We start from the raw sequence: 5,000 nt of genomic DNA on the forward strand, positions 1-5,000 counted from the left end.
CGTCCCCATCTCCCCATCCGCCCTTCTCCCTCTCCCCCGCCATTATTTATCCCTCCCCCCCCCCCATCCTCCGCTCCCCTCTCCACACCAACCTTTCTTCTCCACTCATCCCCATTCGCTGTGTGTTACTTTCCCCAACTCTCCCGTGCCCCTCCCCCCACCCCAAACGCCCCCTCCTCCACCAACCGCCCCTCCCTCCCTCCTCTCCCCAATCAAGCTGCACTCAGCCCCCTCCCCCCCCCCACATCCACTCCGCTCCCGCCCGTTTTGTAATTTCCCAAGCAAACAGCCTCGCCAGCCTCGCCTCCTGCAGATGGGGTAACCGGCGTGGAGGGAGATTCCGGTTTGATTCGACGGCTTGCTTTTCCCTTTCTTTGCTCTCCTGTTTATGCCGCTCTCGGGGTATCGCGCCTGCCCCGACGCCACGCCTCTGCGGGTATGTTGTCAGATCTTTTTCGTCACGGAATCAAGCGGTTGTGTATATTTAGGTCTCTCTAGACTTGCTACGCGTGTTGAGGTGAGGATGAAAGAGTAACAATAGTTACAAAGGAACTGGCGTCAACGATGACTTTCGTAGTAAAGCGAGTGAGTCATATTTAGTCATCACAAGAGACAATGTTGTTATGAAGGTCTTATCAGTTATTACCAAGCCTCATTATCAAAATACAAAATCGGTCCTATGACTTCAGCAGCCTTGTCAAGTGTATTTGAGTACAGGGTTACTGATCTTCATCTTTACTCTCCATGTAACATGCCGACTAACAATATATATGTGTATGTGTGAATATATATATATATATATATATATATATATATATATATATATATATATATATATATATATATATATATGTTTGTATATATATATATATATATATATATATATATATATATATGTACATATATATATATATATATATATATATATATATATATATATATATATATATATATATATATATATATATATATATATATGTATATATATACACACACACTCAGGCACACACACACACAGACACACACACACACACACACACACACACCCACAGACACACACACACACACATATATATATATATACATATATATATATATATATATATATATATATATATATATATATATATATATATATATATATATATATATATACACATATTGAAAGAGAATGAGAAAGAGAGAAATAAAGAAAGTGGGACATATATACGAACATATATATTATATATGTGTGTGTGTGTGTGCATAAACATCTCCTACTTTGTATCTCTTAACTTGCACAGGTTTTCCCCCTCTCCTTCCCCACTCACTCCCCCCCCCCCCCACGACCGCCTTCCCTCGGCGCGCTCCCTCACACTTCTCCCTCACCTCTTCGCGGGGGCGGGAGAAGAAGTCCAGGGGCGCCCTCCGGCCAGCCCCGGGGGCCCGCGTCCTGCCTCTGCTTCCACGGCCGGAGGAGCAGAGGGTGCGGGTGTGGGGGGGGGGGGGGCTAGGGAAAGGATGTTAAAGGAGGATTGGTGTTCGTTATGAGGATGGCTCGAGGGGCAGATAGGAGAGGTTGGGGAAAGAAACGCGGAAATAAGGAGAGAGAGACAAAAAGAAATAAAGATTCAAACAGGGGACACACAGCAGAGACCGAGACAAGTGCACACACACACACACACATTTATATATATTTACATATATAAATATGTATATATATATATATATATATATATATATACATATTTATATATATATATATATATATGTGTGTGTGTGTGTGTGTGTGATATAATATAATATAATATATAAGTATACATATAAATAAATAAATATATATATATATATATATATATATATATATATATATATATATATATATATATATATATATATACATGTATACATACATGTCTCGCCATAAGACGGAAGGCCAACCGCGGCCTAGGCATGCGAGCGGACAAGCCGCGGCAGGGAAGGGAAGGGCGGGCGGCGTCCAATTCCCTCGGAGGAACCGAAGGCGAGAAGCAGCGAATCCGGGAACATAAAGCAGCGAGCGAAGGCCTCGAGTGTATTCCTGTGGCGGCCGTGCGTGCTCAGCCATTGACGGGATCAAAGGATTCCCTCGCCGGCCACAGAAACGTTCCTCGGGACCAAAACAAACAGAGTCTTATCATCCATGCTCTTCCCTGTTTATTTGTCCATTTGGCGCCTTTTCAATCTCTCGCCGATGAAGGGATTGCCTCCGGAGGGCGCCGCTCGCCTGGCGGCAGGACGCTCTCTGTCCGCCGCCCGTCCGGTCAAGAGTCTTTAACCAGCTATGGAAGGCGACGATCCCGGCTATCCGATTGGCTGCATTTACCATTTCCCAACGAATCACGACCGAAGAAATACCCTTAGCGCCCTCCAATTGGTCGATCCCACGCGTGTGCGGCCAATCAAAGGTGGCGGTGAATTTTCCGCTTCGTTCAGCCGGCGTGATTGGAATTTGAAGTAAAAGTTTATAGCGGTTGACAATGAGGTCTCTGATTGCAGGAGCGCCACAACGGCCGTAAACGAGAGGGAACGCTTCCCCCATTTTTCGGTGACCAATCGCATGCTGCAACAAACCGCGAACTCTACAACGGCGCTGCTTCTATGGGGTCGTTTTAGAACTTTGAACAGGTGCTGAGCGCCATCGCCCGCGCCGGATGCGGATGTCGTTTCATCCAAAGCCATCCGTCAACCAGCAACGATGTTCTTGCCACGAAAGATGAAAAACGGTTTGAACGCAATACAAATATTTACGGAGATGGAATGCTTGCTGCTTGACAATCGACAAGCTGACGACCCGTGACACTAAATCCAGAAGAGATACAACGCTTTCCAGGCAGCGACTCTGCGACCCTAGCGGCGCTTTCTCCCTCCTTCCGCGCCGTGAAGAAATGCGCGAAGGGATCCCGGTTGCAGCTCCAGTTTATCGAAAGCTTTCGCGTCCAAAAGAGCAAATGTGGCTGGCGACATCGCTCCGAATAGGCCAACATGATGGCCCCTTTCCTTCTCGTGCTCTCCTCATCTTTCTCAACAAGGCCACTTTGCTCTCCTCTCCTCTCCTCCGCTCTTCACGTTATGCTCTCATCTCCCATCTACACAGTGCCACTTTGCTCTCATCTCTCTACATTGCCACTTCTCTCTCCCCTGCTCTCTCGAAAGGGCCACCTCGTTCTCCTTCTCCTCCCCTCTCTCCTCAGGGCCACTTTGCTATCCTCTCCTCTCTCTCCACTGGGCCACTTTGTTCTCATCTCTCTACAGTACCACTTCTCTCTCCTCTGCTCTTTGCTCTTCTCTCTTCTCTACAAATGACACTTTGCTCCCCTCTCCTCTCTCCAAAGTGCCACTTTGTTTTCATCTCTTCTACAATGCCCCTTTTCTCTCTCCTGCTCTCTCTAAAGGGTCACCATACTCTCCTCTCCTCTCTCCACGGTGCCACTTTGCTCTATTCTCCTGTCTCCACAATGCCACATTGCTTTCTCCTCCTCTCTCCATAGTGCCACTTCTCTCGCCTCCTTTCTCTCCACAGTGCCGCTTTGCCCTATTCTCTTTTCTCCACAGTGCCATTTTGCTTTCTTCTCCTCTCTCCATAGTGCCACTTCTCTCCCCTCTCTTCTCCACAGGGCCACTTTTCTCTCCTCTGCTCTCTCCAAAGGGCCACTTCGCTCTCCTCTCCTCTCTCCACAGTGCCACTTCCCTTCCCTCTTCTTTTTCCACAGGGCCATTTTTCTCACCTCTCCTCTCTCCGTAGTGCCACTTTCCTCTATTCTCTCCACAGTGCAACTTCTCTCCCTCCTCTGCTCTCTCCAAAGGGCCACTTTGCTCCCCTCTCCTTTCTCGACAGTGCCACTTGGCTCTCCTCTTTTCTCTCAAAAGGGCCACTTCTCTCTTCTCATTTTTCTCCACAATGCCACTTAGCTCTCCTCTCCTATCCCCACGCATCCCCTCCCCCTCCTCTTCTGCCCCTCACTTGCTCACTTGGTCCTCCCTGCCCTCACTCCTCCCCCCCTCCCCCAGCCACGATTATTCATGGGATTGGATGTCGTCCTCTTGGTTGCCTCTCCTCTTGCTGCCCTTCTTCTGCACACGAACTCTCTCACTCACTCACTCTCTCTCTCTCTCTCTCTCTTTCTCTTTCTCTCTCTCTCGCTCGCTCTCTCTCTCTCTCTCTCTCTCTCTCTCTCTCTCTCTCTCTCTCTCTCTCTCTCTCTCTCTCTCTCTCTCTCTCTCTCTCTCTCTTTCTCTCTCTCTCTCTCTCTCTCTCTCTCTCTCTCTCTCTCTCTCTCTCTCTTCCTCTCTCTCTCTCTCTCTCTCTCTCTCTCTCTCTCTCTCTCTCTCTCTCTCTCTCTCTCTCTCTCTCTCTCTCTCTGTCTCTCTCTCTCTCTCTCTCTTCCTCTCTCTCTCTCTCTCTCTCTCTCTCTCTCTCTCTCTCTCTCTCTCTCTCTCTCTCTCTCTCTGGCTCTCTCTCTCTGGCTCTCTCTCTCTGGCTCTCTCTCTCTCGCTCTCTCTCTCGCTCTCTCTTTCTCCTTCTATAACTATATCGTTTGTTTCATTTCTTCATTTATTTATCTGTCGTGTTTTGCTATTTATATATTTTTATTCCTCGTCTCATCAGACGACATCCCCCTCTTCTCACTGCATCCCAAAATTCTTCTTTTCTCCGCTTCCCTCTCGTTCTCTTCTCCGCCTCCCTCTCGTTCTCTCCGCCTCCCTCTCGTTCTCTCCGCCTCCCTCTCCTCCTCTCCGCCTCCGTCTCGTTTTCCTCTCCGCCGCGAGAAGCCGTTTCCAGGCAGGGGGAGGGGGGGGGGTGCCGCGATTAACTTGTCACTTTTCCTTATCAGGGAAGATAAGGACGAATGGGATGGATTACGGAGATTTTTTCTCCATTTTCCCCCTCTGCTTTTCATCCCAGCATAAGATATATACCATTCTTTGGTCAGAATTAGTCATTCTTACCTGGTCCTGTATTGATCACCCGGGATAACTGC

Source organism: Penaeus vannamei, chromosome 31 (assembly GCF_042767895.1).
Source record: "Penaeus vannamei isolate JL-2024 chromosome 31, ASM4276789v1, whole genome shotgun sequence".
In the NCBI taxonomy this organism is placed as follows: Eukaryota; Metazoa; Arthropoda; class Malacostraca; order Decapoda; family Penaeidae; genus Penaeus; species Penaeus vannamei.